The sequence below is a fragment of the Phlebotomus papatasi genome, chromosome 1 (genome assembly GCF_024763615.1).
Source record: "Phlebotomus papatasi isolate M1 chromosome 1, Ppap_2.1, whole genome shotgun sequence".
NCBI classification, from domain to species: Eukaryota; Metazoa; Arthropoda; class Insecta; order Diptera; family Psychodidae; genus Phlebotomus; species Phlebotomus papatasi.
In genome coordinates this window covers 92,858,666-92,876,645 of record NC_077222.1, presented here as the reverse complement: position 1 = coordinate 92,876,645, position 17,980 = coordinate 92,858,666, and the positions used below count along the sequence as shown (strand labels likewise).

Genomic DNA, 17,980 nt, shown 5'->3' with positions numbered 1-17,980 from the left:
CATTGGTATCAAGCATGGGCACTTCCCCCTATAGAAATGAAATATAAAATCTTAATAGAGATCTTAATGCAATATTACGCCAATTGGACAGTTAATAACCCCCTGCAAATTCCACAGCGTGTTGGCCGTGTTAGCTATTGTTTGAAGAAGCTTTCTGGGCCTCCCGAGTCACTGTCGTATAGACACACGTTAATGAATGTTGGCTACAATCTCTAAATCCCCCTCAGAAAGTGAATGACAGAGAGAGAGAGGGTGGAAATTATGGGGAAAATTCTTCTTGATAGCGTTTGCCCAGGAACCCAATGGGGGATTCGTAGTGTCGCCAATTGTCACGGAAATAGCTCGTAATTAGTGGGGAAAGTTGCGTGTTCACATGAGAGTGCGTCAGAATTTCAATGATTGATGTCCATGTTTTGGGGCGAAACACTTAATTACCTGTTCAGTGTCTTTCAGAGACAAAAATCGAGACTCCCACTGCTGTTAAACACTGTTGTTATCACCTCTAACTCCCCTCGATTTTCCTCCAAGATGCGGAAATATCCATAATAGGGGACAAATGAAGTCTTTGCCAGTCTTCAGAGAAATTTGCAGAAGCTCTTTTGTTGAGGATTAAGCAAAACACTACAAGGTAAAAAGACCTTTAATCTTTCTCGAGAGTATTTTAGTACACTGTATATATCATTCAATGTTGAATTATCTCTGTCACAGCACTAAAAACACAATGGAAATGCTTCTCGAAGCAGAAATTCTTGACCATGGGACGAGGAAATTTTCCGTAGGAGTTTTCGTCCCTCCCCCGAAAACAAAATTGTATTCCAGTTGCAAAAGGGAAATCACTTAAATTGCTGACCGGAATGAATATCATAAATCACTTTGTACTGTTGCACTGCATTTCCGGTCGTTTGAACAATTTCACGGAAGGAGTATGGATAAGTGAATTGCATTTCTCTGTTGCAACTTGTTCGTAGTCAAAATGATTGTTGTAAGTGTCACACCCACCCGGGCAAGAATACTTTCTGTGTCATGCGAGAAAAACACAAGAAACAGCCGCACTGCATGTTACATCACGCTGTGGTATGTCCAACTGTACCGCACTTGTAACAGGTAAAAAAACACACCGAAACTCCGTGTTCTCAGGGATGCTTTCTTGGCGCCGGCGATGACTCAACTGACTCCTCTGTCGTCAGTCACAGTGATCCCTTCGTGCTGCCAAATTCTCCAAAAGCACTCGTGCCAATGTCTCCAAAGAGGAGGCACCTGGGGAAGTTTGCTACGGAGTCTGCGTGTGAACTGCAACGCGTCAACGAGGAGACCAGTTTTCAGTGTACCACCAACCACCCTCTCCCACAGCAGCCTAATCTCACAGATAACCCAGAGAGATGAGCCTCTCCCATCAAATTTTAAGCAACATAATTTTTGAGCATGTGATATTCATTCTTCTAAGTCCTCGTGCGGCAACATTTCACTTTTTAGTGCCATGACAATAGGAAGAACACTCACAGACAAAGACGCTATACGATGGGGAAAAAAATAATTTATGAGAAAAGCTTTAGCTCATCATTCTCAGTGGGATGAGCGGCAAAAATGCAGAAAAGTCGACAATGAGGTTTAGAATTTCACTGCTGCTGTTAATAAATCTTTCCTCTCTAGACTTTCAACTACAAACTTTCCTAATTTTCTAATTTAATTTGTACATGGTATACATTGAGATGTCCCGAAACTAAGTTTAGTTTTTGTTTTCTGGAAAAGTTGTATCACAAAAAAAAACAAAGACATAACAATTTGTATACATTTTAATTTAATTTTAAAAATTAGAAACAATTTTAAATAACTATTTTTTTAGAAATAGACATTATATAATTTAATAAGTTGCTTGATGATTTCGAATGAGAATTTCTAAAATCTTATTCATCTTAATAATCATGGTATATGGTAAAATTAACGACAATACGAAATTACTTTATTATTTCGTATTTTTCACTAGCAAATTTATAATCATAAATTTATAGATTTTTAATTAGAAATTTTTGCTACTGTACTATTCAAATGAATCCGAAATCTTAACGACATGCACTATCGTAAAATATAATTACAATGCTACTCCAACAGTATATATCCTAAAAAACTTAGTAGCTCTAATATAAAAAATATATATATAAATTGCTAAATTCTTAGTTTCCCTCAGTGAAATGAATTTTAACAGGAGGTCTACTAAATATGATCAGTATGAACATAGAAAAATTGTAGTAGCATTGTTGAACCTAGAGGAGTTTGAGGGAGAAACCCCGTCCCGACGAATACCCTTCTAAGCCTATGGTACCAATCACTGTTCAGCTGGGGTGGTAACTCGAGGGGTGCTATAAGAGCGGCTAACTTTAATCAGTCGATCTTCACCACCGAAGCGAGTAGGACGCCAGATTCGTGGCTGTCTTGGAATGGTCAATAGGACTCAATTCCTGGAGGCTAGCGATGAAGGGTACTCCAGTATGTTCTGTCGTTAAACCTGTAGCATTTGCTCTACAAAATGCAGCAACCAAAAGCTAATAAACACATTTACACTATTGAAATCGCACTGTAGGGGAACTGCTTGTAATTTCGGACAGCTTGTAATTTCAAACACTTTGATGGTAAAGTTGGTTACCACAAATAAATTGACTAAAATTCTGTAATTTTCTTTAAATATTTAAATGAGTAATGTATTCTATTTATTCATTTTAGAAGACTTTAGCACTAAATGCGTTAATTTTTGAATATGATTTGAATTAAAATTGCTTTATTGAAACTTCAGAGTGCGCAGTTCCTTACGAGAAATATCCTAACAGTGATTTGTTCATTAGATCTACAACTTTTCTTTCAGAATTAAGTTTTCCGTGTGACAAATAGATAATTTTGTCAGAGGGTCACCAGTAGTGTTAGTGTTACTTTTTTGGACAGGTGTCGTTTTTCTCGAAGTTTTGTGAATTTAGTTTTTGCAATTACTAGGATAAAAGAAAGCCTGGATAAAAAAAGAAGTATAACCTCTACGAACGAGATGCAGTGCAGAAAGCCTTGAAAGAGTCCCGGAAAAGGCAAAGGAATGCGTGAATCAGCGTGTACTTGCATTGCCGAAGTCAACTTTCTTTAATAAATTATATGGAAAGTTTTCGAGGTTTTTGTGACATCCTGCAGTTCATTCTCATAAACATGAACTTAACTTGCTAAGTTTTTAAAATGAACAACATTGGCATCCCATTGATGTAGATTTGATGTCCAAAATTACAAACAAAGTGACCAAAATTACAAGCAAAGTGTCTAAACTTACAGCCAAATTCCTGTCTACATTTTTATTAATTTTTAAATGTAAAAGAATAATTTTAGAAAAAGCAGAGACAATAAATAGCTTGTCAAAGTTCTATACAACACTTCTGAAAAGGAAGTAACAGAAAACTTGACTTCATATTTAAAATATTAAATAAATATTAAATATTAAATAAAAGCTAATATGCACCCTGTCACAAATAACAAGCACATCCCATATGTAAATTACTTCAAGCAATTCTGAGATAGAGTAAAATTAAATATTTAAGTTAGTGTCACAATTAAGACTTCCAGACTTTTTATCTTTTGTGAAGAGCTAACGATGCTTAACGAATTTCTAAATAAAATAACAAAAAACTTATGGAAGTTTAATATTTCAATTTCAATAAATTTTATTAATCAATGGTACAATCAGAGGCCCATCAAGCCTAATAAAAAGTGAAGATATTTTGCACTTTTCCTTATAAAAATTTTGCACATATTGCACCGCGCCTTAAACAAATTTCCTCGTAGTTCTTGTATTATTTCGGCGAACATTTTGAAATATGTATTTTTAGATAGCTTTTAATGCACGATTTCAAAATATATTAAACTGATAAGTCAATTCTCTTTAGGAAAAAACTTGCCAATAGTCTTCAATGCCTCTATGCAAAAACGTATGGAAAAATGAAATGTCAAGAGGCCCCTGGGTACAATGCTGAAACCAGTTATCCGATTCTCGTTAACTATCGTTGACACAGGTTGCAAAATGTAATTTTTATATTTAATAAGATAATTTGTTCTAATTTGATTAAATGAGTGATAAAGTGATAAAGAGTTGGAAGCGATCTATAAAAAGAATGCAATAAGTAAATTGTGAGAAATTTGAGATATTTTGTAATATCGGACACTTGCCTGCTTTATTAAAATTCCATAAATCTTTTATAGGATTTTTTTTCAATTTTTAAGGATTGTGTTGTAAGAAAATCCTTGGATGCGTTCCGGAAAGACAAGAAATTTCAAGGAACTTGAAGTCCGGATATAGCACACAAGGGTAAGATTACAAATTCAGTTTAAATATTGTTTTTCGGAAATTATAGCTTTATACAATCTAAATTTTTAGTATAAAAATAGTACTTTTCAAGCTGATCAAATCAACAATTTAAATAAAAATAATAATAATAATGCTGGCGGATCAATCCATGAAGGAACAAGGCCTTCCCGCAAGTGGATTTCTGGACATGCATTATTATTATTATTTTTTCTTGTACGGGATGAGGTTGTCAGTCCCATGCCCGACACATAACGAATTGAGGTAAATATTGCCTGATTTTGGTTGTTAGAAGGAGTTCAAATGCCAAATTTAAGTATAATGAATGTATTTATTTTTGTTAACCCAATGCTTGACAACCTGACTTTAAACTCAGTTTATTTATTTGAAATTTTCAAGGAACTGACTTCGTCCGCTGAATCCTTCTCCTAAAGCAAATAATCGTAAATCTCTAAAAGATATTCAAACAAATAGATATTTTGTTCATTTGTTTAGTCACGAAACAAATCTTTCACTAAACATTAAATCCTGATTTAAAAGTTTTGTTCTATCACAGCTTGGCACTAAAGTCCGGGCTCACAAGAATCACAAGAAGCTCAAACTAATGAAGCTTACCAGATAATTCCTGTGACATCCCATTCATGGCTCAACAGAGTGGGTTGAAAGACATGGTGGAGCTTTTTAATGTTTTAAGTCGCAAAGAGGAAGTCTTTTACATTTTTGCCGTCGACAACATAATGCAATTGTAGTTTCTCTTTTCTCATTTTATGCATTCGATATTACTTGTTACGATGCACAAAGCTCCATAGTCAGAGGAAGAGTTCTCGATGACATTATTCCTCCTCATTTGCAAAAATCTCCACAATGGAAAAATATGTACAAGACCAGAGAGTAAAGTTTCAATAATTGCAACATTTTTTTCCACCACCCACTCCTGACCATTACCCTCAAATACGAGTCCAATTTTAATAATGAAATATGGTTTTCCACTGAAGGTACCACTCTACGTGAATCACTTCCAATTTCGTGTGATATTATTATTTTTTTTTTAAATAGAATGCTACCCAAAATTCACAATTACACTCCAATTAACTTCTGCAATTATTAACAAAATCTAGTGAACAAAAAAATTGCACGAAATTGCATTTAATGCCATAAAAATATTTTCAATTTCAATTTTCTGGCAAATTCTCATGCGAAGCTCTTTCATGGCTCATAGTGCCAAGTTTATGACCTTTTAACGAATTGCCATAGCTATATTGCTCGAGTTTCAAAACAAAACTGTTAAATAATCCATCGGCTTTCAGTATTTTATGAAAATATACTTCAAATCTGAATATTCTGGGCAGTAGTGAACAGAAAACTTTGATTCTTCTTGATTTACTTTATGTTATCAGTATCTTTTATTTTTACTGATTGAACTCCAAAGAGAAAGCAGTATCAAATCTCTTGACTTTGAGTTATTATATATTTTGACTCCTTATCCCCTAAGGGATCATATTTCGGTAATATTTTGGAAATTAGGACCCTTGAGTTTCTTGTCATTTTGTCTGTCTGGCTGTTATCGATCCCAATGCCGAACGGTTATAAAAGATTTCGGACCTTATTCAAAGGATTCCCATCTATTGGTCGGCCCAAATACAAGTAGCAGGGAATTCCGGAAGTCGTCAGGACGAAACATTCACTCAGGGAAATACATCAACTACCTCCAGAGCTTTGGGCTCGGTTTCCAAGCTTTCATTAATGGCTGGGGCAATGAGAAAGAACCATGTTTATTAGAATTTTTAATTTAATATAATTTATAACAACTGACTCAAAGATGGGATTTTTTCTTGGAGACTCGTTCAGGGTTTTAGCCAGGATTACAACTTTTTCACTTGCCGACGACATCATGAATCCTTTACTGTTGATCGTTAACATATGCCGCTCGTTTTTCGTCCTAGACATCACAAAATCAAGCATTTTACGATTGCTTGCATTATTAGATTTTTTTTCATTCTTGGATATGTTTTATGCCATTGAATAATTCTTAACAACGGTTTCTCAAGGTCAAAGGTCCAAATGGCTTTGGAGAGCGTAACTTCCAATCGGATGGGGTAATGTTTGGGCTTTTTGTAAAGGTCTTGGAATTCCCAACTTGTTCGGACCGGTTCCAATCGGGTTTGAGTCGGTAGTGAACCAGTTATGAACCAATAACCGTTTTTATCAGAAACTGAGTCGTGCTACTTGTAAACTTGTTGTACTAAGACCTAGGATAACCAATTACCCACTCCTCTAGGCCCAAAACACGAAGCTCCATCCTTCCGTATCCACGGTCAAATCCCGACTGACTTCCTCTTCCCACGAATACCCTGTTGCAGTACCGTTTTAGAGAAGGGAAGTATCTCACGACTTTCAAATAATGACCGCTGTAATCTTAATAGAAAAATTGATATTTTAGGAAAACTTCTGAGTGATTCAATAAGTTTAATAGATTTTATTACTGTCCACTACAAGTTAGTGTGACAATATTTTGGAGGTCCCGGTCAAAATCCCGAAAGCCAAAATCCCGAATGGACCAAAATCCCGAAAGCCAAAATCTAGAATTCTTAAAAGTGTCATGGCCACTCCCACGATTACATCCGTGCTTGCTGGGGGCAAAGGGAAATTTTCTATGTATTGGGATATTATTCTACACATTATCCTCCATATAATTTCACCCCTTTCAGGATTTTAAGCATTCGGGATTTGGACTTTCAGGATTTTTGCTTTCAGGATCTTGAGTGCCTCCGCATTTTGGAATAGAGAAAAATTAGGTCTTTCAAAAATCTTACTATCGATCTGGAAATTTAGAGGCTAAAACCAGTAATTTTTTTATTAATATCTTCTATTTATCGATTTTAACTGCAACTAACTTATGAGCCTAATTTTTTCTGCAGTTGATCTTTGCCTTTCCAGGAAAATTTTTATTGAATTTGTTTTATTTAAGAATATATTTCAAATTTTCAATTAAAGACTTTTCGGCCAATCGGTCAATCATTCCTTCTTACAGTTTCTCGAAGTCAAAAGGTTAAATTGGGTTAAACCCCCCTTAGGACATTCTTCATATCCGAATAAAAGAATAATAATAATTTTTGAAGATCTTTGAATTGCCATTATTAAACAGCTTTAAGGGCTTCAGACTTCTTCATACTTTTATCTCATTCAATTTTCTTAAATCTTTTTGTTATTTTTTGCAAAATTTAGTGATACAATCAATCTGGTCAGATTTTTTCCGTATTTAGTTATCTAAAATTTGTTTAGCAAAAAAATTTAATTAAGCCTATTTAATGGCAAAATCTATATCAAATGTTTTCTAAATCTATATCAAAAAGTTAAACCACTTTAGAGAGTTTATCTATCAATCGATTTGGTCGAGTTTGGATTTAGTTCAAAGGTCTTAAAATTTTCAAGTGGAGTGTCTAACATCAGTGAATGGTATGATGTTTTTTTTTTAATTTATTCCTTCTTTTGACAGATCTATAAGCCAAGTGGTATGACATTTAGATTTTCGGTCTTCGATGACATCCGATAAGTTTAAATTTTGGCATATAAAAACGTTTAGAAACTCGTGAATAGATAGATAGATATTTTATTCATCGAAAAATTCTATAAAAACGCAACAATTTTCAGAAACAGTGACTGTTTTTTTTTCTTTTTATTGAGTCCATCGCCGTCTTAACATTAGTGACCTCCAAAGGTAAACGATGGAAATCCTCATTTACAGATTGTACAAGCCATTGCAGAAAGTTTGATTTTTTTTATTTTTAAATCTTACTATCGAAATTATACTTCTACAAATTTTCAATATAGAAACAATTGATAAAATTATTAGTTGGCTTAAGAAAAATATTATTATTATTTATTTTGATGTACTGGGTTTTTTTGCCATTTTGTACATCTTTCGGTTTACAATTTTTTGTAAGCTTGCATGAGAAATGTGTCCATTCAGACGCTTCAGTCACTTGAACCGGGCGGAACTCGTACTCACAACTGTGATAGTCAATCCGGAGGTTACGCCGCCCAAGAGTCGAACGCTCTTACCAATTGCACCACGGACCCCCTGCTTAAAAAATTACTTAATACGTCCCAATAAAATTATAATACAAGGTAATTTGTGTAAGGCATAGCGAGAATGGTACAAAATTCAAGCAATTCTCGAAGTGTTTAACATTTCGCCTTCTTTTTCTTTTGCGGCAACCGCAAAAAAATCTCGCATTTTGTTAATTAACTAGAAAGAGTTAGGATATTTCACAACAATAAATGAGGATGTAAAGCTAATTATTTCTTTGACTTTGCAAAATGAAAATTAAATTTATATTGTATTTTAGTGAAGATTTATTATATGCATTCACTTTTGCCTTGAAGAAAAAAATGGGGTAAAAAATGTTTTAATAAAATACCTATTGTGGTTCTTTGAACAGCTGTGTGTACTGTTAAATACCCGGCACCTCCACTTTTAAAAGCTCTCTTATTTTTCTAAATTTTGAAAGTTCCGGGTAAGATATTTTTTTGCACAGTCATTTGCTAGTAAAATAAATATAATAAAATGGGTCCCTTGCATTTATAGCTAGAAAAAAGTGTCTTGTGTATGATTCAAAATGCCAGGATAGCAAAAATGCCTTAAATGTTCTTTGAGGGAAGCAAAAATGGTCGAAATAGCCAGTATATTTTCTAAAATTCCAAGAGACATTTTCTCTCAAATTTACGATCAAAATGCAATGAAAAACTTACTCCTGAAATGCATTATTGCACATTGCTTCAATTAATTTTCCGTATTTTTCCAGTTAAGTAACCCGTTGCAGACAAAAAAACCCAAGATAATGAAACTCGTTGGTCCAATGAAGCTCCCCATAAAGTTAAATTATCTGGAAATTGTGCAATTGTGAGCTTCTTTTTTGCACAACACCATAATTATTCTTTTACTCTCTAAGCATGTGGTTTACTATGTAGGAGGGGTCATTCATCTCTATTCGAAAGATGGTGCATTGTGTGAAAGTTTATGATACGATCGTCTGCCATTAGTTGCATTCCACGCACTCCAGATGCCCATTGGAGCATCTGGATGGCATCCGTGCAACAATAAGAGCCAATTTTCACCTTTTCAATTCCATCGTCCACCTAATGGTACCTCCCATTGTACCATGGTACGAAGAAGGTATTTGTGAGTATTAATTGATGGTGCGCGCTTAATTGCTTTTTAATTACTGCATGGACTCCATTAGGGAGCATTTTGGCTTGCATATGTGCCATGGAAAAGATGCTACAGCTCCTGCTATGTCCCCCCCATTATTGTCATACAAAAACCTACCCCTGCAGCATACCCCCTATCAGGTGAATCATTTAATTTTTCCCGCTGTATAAGAGAAAGTTCAGCACTTCCCAATTATTGCGTATTAATTCGATTAATTGAGAATGAAAGTACAAATTGAATTATTGCCTTCGTCTCTACTGAACGAAATTACTCTTCTTCGTAGTGAATTTGCAGAAGGAAGCATGGGAAAAAAGAGCTCTGGGAAAGATACATGTGGAGAAAATGCAATAGTGTAAAATTAGACTCAATGCTATCCAAACTTCTTATGGGCTCAGACACCTGTAAAATTACCTGTACCAGCATATCTCACTTTCATGTTCTCTCGCCTTTGGTACTTCAAAATGTCAAGGGATTGTGCAATTAAAAGCTGCATTTTATTTTTCATTTTCACGTATATTGCACAGAGGTGCTTCAACGAGATGATATAACATGCTAAAAATATAAAAAAAAATCTCCAAAATGATACCGTAATGTTTATGTGTCTCAATGTTTTGCAAATGTATTCTTTCCTAGTTCAGTTTCTGGTGCATTTCATCTCAAATTTTCTAGCTAAAAAATATAATAAAATTCCTGGAATATATTAGTCAAATTCTCGTGGGCCAATCCATCTCAAGACGACCATAGGGGTACCCCATGTCATGGTCTTAGATGTTTTTGAATTTTACATATGTTAAAGTACACGATAAAATAATATACCCCTAGTGCAAAAGTGGAAGCTTTTTTTTACTCGTTACTGATCAACGAAAAAAAAGAATAGGGTTTTTGAGAAAAATTAATTTTTAAATTTTTTCAAAAATTTTTTAAAAGACCGTTACAAAAAAACTAAAGCAGATAATGCAAAATCAAGTATATCGTTTTAAAGAGTATAAAATTATCTTTCAAATAAAAAAAGAGTAAGAAGAAATCTCAACCCGTTCCCGAAATAGAGCATTTTAAAATATTTGCTAAAAATCGCAATTGAGGAATGAAGCGCGAGGCGCCATCTTTGACGCCATGTATCTCCGGCCAGGATTTTTTTTCGGACGAAAAAAAAAATAGGGGTATATTATTTTATCGTGTACTTTAACATATGTAAAATTCAAAAACATCTAAGACCATGACCCCTCGATTTGCGATTTTTTCGGTCGTTTTGAGATGGATTGGCCCTCGTAAAGGTGAGGTTAGAATATGTTGAAATCTATAAAATATCTAGTTATTTTCTAATAAACATTTATGAAAGTACATCTCTTCTGATATTGAGTTCATGGCATTCATATTTTAAGGACAATTGAACCTTACTTACTTTTACATAAGTGGCAACAACGTCCCTTTAAGAGACCGGGCTTCTCTCATTAGTATCCTCCAGTGCTGGCCTAGTGACTCTCCGTCACCTCGCTTTAGGAACGTAGCATAGGTCGCTGTCGAAAAGTCCGTCCTATCAGAGGCTCCTCTCTAGTTTTCTTGACAAATCTTGCTTTTACAGGGAGGAGTTATTAGCCCCTCGCCCAACCCTTTCTAAAAGGATCAGGTCCCATGTTCCTTAGCCGCAGGTTCAAGACTTCCCACTGGAGTTGGTTACCCAATCTTCTATCACTCACCTGAGTATACCGTAGGGATCGTAGGGCCTACGAGCAAGCGCCTACCAAGTTGGCCTTTTTATGTGGAGCTATTTGAAGCCAATTCCTAAATTGATCTCGGACTCAGCTCACAGTGCTCCGAGGAAAATATTTATTTAAACACAAATTTAGTATATTCATCCTTCCATACGGAAAGTTATCTTATAATACGGAAAAACTTCTCACTTTTCAAATATTTAGCATAACGGTAGCGAGTGCAAAAAAAATTCCCATATAAATTTAAATCAAAGTATGAGAAAGTGGCTTCAAATTTCAGGCAACTTGCCAGGGGGTTACCTACGAGGCATCTAGCCCGCTTGGAGGTGAACAGGAATTGAGGGAACAGGCTGTGTATCGCATTACTCTCCCCCATTTATATCCTAATTCAATTTAATATCTCAAAAACTATATTAAAAACAGAATTGAGAATATGGTGCATTTTTTCTGTAATACTAAAATAATGGTGATATCACAATAAACAATAAATATTTTAACAATAAATAAATAAAACTCTAAATATTAAGATATTCAAAGACACAAAGTGTACACTTGAATGCATGTTAGCGTTAGCGACCACTAATGTGAATTGCATTAAAATTTAAATGGAAAAGTACGATACTAGGGTAAATCTATTAAAAATCAATTAAATACCTGGTTATTATCACGCAAGTTTAAAATTCAATATTAAAATTATTAATATTAATGAAATATTGGGCTTTGTGTACTGGAACCAGATAATTTATTGATTTGTAGTTTGATAAAAAATTACGTTTGAAAACTGTATTAAGTGCTAAAGTTAAATTAATGAATGGGTTTCCTGTATCCATCGTGCAAGGCAAAGTTAGCATAAAAAAAAGTTGAAGAAGCTTCTGAATTTGAAGAATACTGAACACTTTAGAACACTGAGGTGATCATTTTTTAAAGTTTATTTTACGGTTTAACCCTTTTAGGACGATTGGAACACCGGTGTCCCATAAAGAAAATAATTTTTCCTGACTACATAAGGTTATTTTTTTTCTTAAGTCTACATAATTGTAAAGTAGAAGGTTGAAGGAATCTATAATATTTTTTGCAAGTCTCTAGCTATTTGCTATGTAGTAAATATTTAAGCTAAAAATGGCGAATTTTTAAATTCTCAAATTCATAATTGATTTTATTTATTTTTTATACTTCCAATTTTTTTTTAAGCAAAACCCTTTTGGCAATAAAAACTACAATACTCATACGTAATATTTTTCATTAAAGCGAAAAATATTATTCATTGGTATTGTTAGAAATATTACTTAAATTTTTGGGCTATTTTTGTCCCTGTCACTCATAGAAGCATAAAATACACCGAATCAGACTCTGTTGGACTTTCCAAGGTTAGATGTAAGACTTATCATTGATTAGGTTTCTCAGTTTAATTTTAATTGTTGTTTTTCAGTCCATAAAAAGTGTCTCGTCGTTAAAGGGTTAACGATAAAAGCTCTAAAGCATAAAATTTATCAGTTTTAGTAATTTTTATGCTTAATATGACGTAGGGGAAAGGCTCATAATTTTGTCCAGTTTCTTATTTTGGACACTTTGAGGATAACATTGGACACTAAAAATAAATTGATTAAAATGATGGATTTTTATTCCAATATTTGATGAATAATGAATTCTATCTAAATATTTGTTCTTTTTGGAAGATTTTAACACTAAATACGGTAAATTTTAAATATGATTTGAGTTAAAATTGCTTTGTTGAAAATTCAGTGTGAGCAATTGCTTACGAGAAATATGACAGAACTTTGTGTTTACTTCAGTTCTTATTTAGCTGTGGTGAAGTACTAACAATGTTTCTTCGGTTTTTTTGAGTGATATTATTGAATATTCATTGAACATTGTGTTGATTCACGTTAGTAGTGATTTGTACATTTGATCTGAAGTGAGATTTGCCTTGTGAATTAGATTTTTCGTGTGAAAAATGGGAAATGTTTTAAGACATTTACCAGTGAGGTGATGGCTCTTATTTTGGACAGGTGTTTTTCTCACGAAATTTCGTGAACTTTTTGCTTTTATGATGACTAGGTTGAACAAATGCCTGGAGAAACAAAGGAGCATCATCTCTACGAAAGAGATGTAGCGAGAAATGCCCTGAAAGGCTCCCGGAAAGGTCAGGGAATGAGCGAATCCGCACGTACTTGGAGTATCGAAGTCAACTCACTTTAATGAATGATATGGAAAGTTTCCGGGCTTCTGTGACATTCTACGTTTCCCTTACATAAACAGGAAGGGGACTTGGTAAAATTGGTTCATGAAATGAAGAACAATGGGCATCCTGTTGAGGCGGATTAGCTGTCCAAATTTACAGCCAAGTTGGCCAAATTAATAAATAAGTTGTCCAAAATAAGAGCCAAGGTCACCTCTACTTATCAATTCATTTTTAAACGTATTAAAACTAATTTTAATAAAAATAAGACGATAAATAGCTTGCTAAGTTTCTAAACAACCCTTCTGAAAAGAGAGTAACATGAAATGTAAATTAGTATTGAAAATATCGCACTTCAAACTTGGAACTTCGATGCTTATAAGCAGACTGTCCAAAATTATGAGCCCTTACCCTACTAAGAGAATGACCGAAGAGTTGAAATATATCTACGGCTGATTTCAATTAACTCTAGTGATATCAATGTAATAGTTATGTATTTTTAAATAAAAATGGAGTAATAAAGCATCCCACACTTTTGCGAAGTGCTCGAACTCATGACTTTGGATGCTATACCTCAAAAGTACTCTCGCTATATTTACTTACATTGTTGAAGTTCTTTATTTGTTCAATTATCTTTTAAAGAAAGTGTCAAATTTGATCCTTTGAAAGGTTCTCTATGGGGACCTATTTTAAAAGAATCCCCTGATGCAAAAACCGTCAAAGTAAATGATTTTTTGTTGATTTTTATTAAAATTTAGCTTTAGATGAGCATTTTAACAAATAACTCATTTATAAATATTTAAGCTGGTTTCTGTCCATATCACCTACATATATAATTCAAATAATTCTTTATTGCATTCTCTGATTTCCAAGAGCTTTAAGTTAAATTCTTTAAATTTGTAGCAATTGAGAGAGCGCAATGGGACAAAATATTTTATGGGATTAAATATTTAATTACACGGGGATAATGCTTTACAGGAAATTTTTGCAGAAGTACTTTTTTTTGCAGAAAGTCATAAATACTGGAGGATTCAAATGATTCAAATAAAATCTTGAGAAAATTTACAACGACATATGTAGCATGTCGATAAAAGAATATAAAGTAAGTAGATCATTAAAGCAGTTGATTTTTTTGATAAGTAACTTGCATGATGTAGCTAAAATCAAAATTCAATTAAGCAAAAAGTATATTCTGGGCAGATTTTCAATTCAGAACACGTCTCAAGGATGTGAGTGTTGGTGTAAGGAAAAGTTAACCAAGTGGAATTGTGTCTCTTGTAATTGGCGACAAATTCTGATTGTGCGATAGACTCCTGGGTAAATAATTGAGTGTTGGTGATACAGATATATCTTGTCCGGAAGCCAGAAGAAAGATGTCTCAAATCGAAAATTCTACCCAAACTGATATTTATGTTGGTGGTAGAAGGATTTCGGGACATGGGAAAGGACAGCATTGTTGACAGTAACCAGAAAAATCTATTTCCTCTTCTTCAAGAACTTTCCCTTCCAAACTTTGTAAGTGAAGAAAATTTACATAATAGCATTTTCATAAGTTGTCAAAATCATTTCCTCTACCCATTTTTACCACTATTGTTGTGAATTTGATTTGGTCAAGCAATAGAATAAACTTTCCGCACACGGAAAAATTAGAGGATTTTTCACAACAGCAATTCCTTTTTCCAGAAAGAGTATAACACTTGGGACAAATTGTACAAAGTTCCTACAATTTGCCGCATCAGAAGGGATTCTAGTTCCTTTTTTTTAGTTTCTTTCGAGGGCAAAAATTCAATCATTGAAGGTGTTGCTTATTTAGTTTTTTTTAAGCTTTACACTGCAAACTTTTTCAAAGAACCAAATATTTCCTCATATGCGCTTTCAGAAGTTACAAAGGAAAACTTTCAAGACTCATGCAGTTTTCAAAAGTATGTAATTTTCAGCGTAAGAAGTCCCGTGAAAATAATACTAACTCTAAATTCCAATAAAAGCATTATTAACCCTTTAAGTACGATTGGAACACCGGTATACCATAAAGAAAATAATTTTTCCTGTCTATCTAAAATTATTTTTTTTCTTATGTTTGTACATAATTGGAATGTAGAAGGTTGAAGGAATCTAGAATATTTTTTGCAAGTCTCTAGCTATTTGCTATGTAGTAAATATTTAAGCTCAAAAAATGGCGAATTTTTAAATTCTCAAATTCACAATTAATTTTATTTATTTTTTATACTTCCAATCTTTATTTAAGCAAAACCCTTTTGAGAATAAAAACTACAATACTCATACATAATATTTTTCATTAAAGTGAAAAATATTATTCATTGGTATTGTCAGAAAAATTACTTAAATTTTTGGGCTATTTTTGTCCCTATCGTTCATAGAAGCACAAAATACACCGAATCAGACTCTGTTGGACTTTCCAAGGTTAGATGTAAGACTTATCATTCATTATGTTTCTTAGTTTAATTTTTATTGTTGATTTTCAATCCGTGAAAAGTGTCTCGTCGTTAATATTGTATAATATTGTGTAAACAATAAACACAAATATTAAAATGACTTACAAAATTAACCTATATCAGAAGAAGTCAATACATCTGTAGGACTGAGACTTGTATTCTCGCTACCACATATTTATTATCTAAATTAATTTCTTTGTTATGACCAGTGCACAATAACTTTTGTTTATAATCATATTTTCAAAAATTCCTATGAGAGTGAGCGAGATGACTAGATCTAAATTTCATTCACTCTCACTGAAATGTCAAATATATGTTTACAAAACAAAAGTTATTATTCGTTGGGTATTACTGTTTTTATTTACTAATTTGTTATTTATTTCTCAAACAAATAGAATTCGCCCCTCTTACAATGTTTGGTAAAAGAATAAATTAGTAGAAATGTAGAATTATGCCCAGCTCACAATAATTTTTATTTTGTAAACATGTTTTCAAAATTTCCTATGAGACAGAGTGAGATAACTAGATCTTGGTTTCATTCACTCTCACTGAATTGTCAAAAACATGTTTTCAAAACAAAAGTGATTGTGCGTTGGGCATTATGGCTAATGACCAGCGCACAATAACTTTTGTTTTTAAACATGTTTTCAAAATTTCCCATGAGAATGTGCGAGATGACTAAATCTAGATCTCACTCACTCTCACTGAGATGTCAAAAACATATTTACTAAACAAAAGTTATTGTGCGTTGGACATAACGCACAATAACTTTTGTTTGTAAACATGTTTTCAAAATTTCCTAAGAGAGTGAAAGAGATGACTAGATTTATATCTCTTTCACACTGATTGAAATGTCAAAAACATGTTTACTAAACAAAAGTTATTGTGCGTTGGGCGTTATGCACAGCGCAATGCAAACAAATAAGCTTTGTTTGTAAACATGCTTTCGGAGCTTCTTGTCAGAGAGAGTGAAATCTAGATCTAGTCATAGCGCTCACTCTCATAGGCAGTTTCGAAAACATGTTTACAAAACAAAAGTTATTGTGCGTTGGGCATTAGTATTAAAATAAGTGGATATTAAATCAAAGGAAATAATAATGAGATAAATAAAAATAAAAGTAAGTGATTAAGACTGAGACTGGAAGTAGCCTATTATTCCGTCACCGGATAGTCTGACATTAGGCAGGGGGAGGAGAATTATATAAAACTATCCCTTTGACAAGGAGCTTCAAGTGGGTCAGTGGATAGAGTAGTGGCTCTGTGACTGTGAGGTCTCGGGTTCAAAGCTGAGCAGCAGCAGAAAAGAATTTGTCTTGCCATATTGGCTTTGAATTTATCCAGTGAATGAATGAATAGTAATGCCAATCACACAGAGCTGTGATATGGATCGCATTATGGAAATGGATCGATTTATTTTATCCTGCAGTATTGATCCAAATCGGTGTAAATATTATACTTTTTATGTGTATTAAGGGTTAAAGTTACCCTTGTTCATGTTAATTTTACCTTTAAAAAGGTGTAAAATTAACATTAAAAAATCTTGATATTATTTTTACACCTAAAAAGTGTTAAAGTTATGAGGAAAAAAAGTTAATCTCACCCCCGTTTTTTCTCAGTGCGGGAATCATGAGTGAGGCTAAATATTACGGCGTTCCCAGATATGATCAAACGGAAAAGGAATGACACCGCTCCCAGGCATCAGCATCAGGGCCAGATATAACAGATATGCAATTTGGTCTATCTTCAGGAAGCCTAATAAAAATCTCTTAATATGAACAACAATCCTAAATGTTATAAGCTTCCATGTTCAAAACAATTTAAAAAACAAATTTGCAACTAAAAAGGAATTTCAAGAATTTTTTAAAATATTCTCCGTATAGCTTTTGTACATAGTTTTTTTTTTTACTATGAAATATAAAAAGAATCCTAAATAATTTAAATAAACTCTCAATAAAAAAATGTTTGGAACTCATTTAATTCAATAAATCACAGAGAGCATTTAATTAAATTGAAATTTCAAAAAAAAATATTGGATTTAATGAACCGCTAAATAAATAGTTTAAAGCCTTTTTTATTTGCTCATCAAAATAAACTTTT

At 33.3% G+C, this 17,980-nt stretch overlaps 1 protein-coding gene across 2 annotated transcripts in view; it reads right to left on the bottom strand.

The window, feature by feature from the left end:
• LOC129809768 (zwei Ig domain protein zig-8-like) overlaps nucleotides 1–1,193 on the bottom strand; it is a 57,828-nt gene extending 56,635 nt beyond the window's left edge. For both annotated transcript variants that reach the window (XM_055859828.1, XM_055859829.1), the window contains exon 1: nucleotides 436–1,193. The gene's annotated coding sequence lies outside the window, so the exon portion shown is untranslated. The remainder of the gene's footprint in view (nucleotides 1–435) is intronic.
• Nucleotides 1,194–17,980: the final 16,787 nt, after the last annotated feature.